This window comes from Scleropages formosus, chromosome 1 (genome assembly GCF_900964775.1).
Source record: "Scleropages formosus chromosome 1, fSclFor1.1, whole genome shotgun sequence".
Taxonomy (NCBI): Eukaryota; Metazoa; Chordata; class Actinopteri; order Osteoglossiformes; family Osteoglossidae; genus Scleropages; species Scleropages formosus.
Window position 1 is genome coordinate 3,713,359 of NC_041806.1, and position 536 is coordinate 3,713,894.

The window sequence follows — 536 nt, forward strand, 5'->3', positions numbered from 1 at the left end:
GCTGTAGGTCTACTGTATTAGTCTGTCAACGATCGCTCTGATGCTGTGACCTGGTCAGTTAAGTCCCTGCCGGGGGTGGGGAGTCACGCCCTTGAGCCTGGGCCACAGGATCCGCAGGCTTTCGCCTACCCTACATCTTATAGTAGCCAAACATCAAACTGTTTGTACATTAAGAACATCAGCAGGCTCATTTCTATCTAGACGATAGTTTAATTGACCATCTTAGTTCCAAGAACTTGAACAATCTGGCACTTCCTGCCAATACAACAATATCCTCACTATTCAGATAGCCCAGCAGTGGTGTGTTTTGCAGTGTAACTGCGGTTACATGCCTATACTGGAAAACTCCTCTTTGACATATACCTAGTTTCATCAGGGCACCATAAGAAATAACTAACAAATAAATTACCTCAACAAAAAAAACATGATCAGTTACCTTTATAAGAAGCCAGTGTAACACATGTATTTTATAAAGGCCACAACACACAAATTCACAAAGAAGTTAGACAGGAAAACATTCAAGACAATGTATTTTA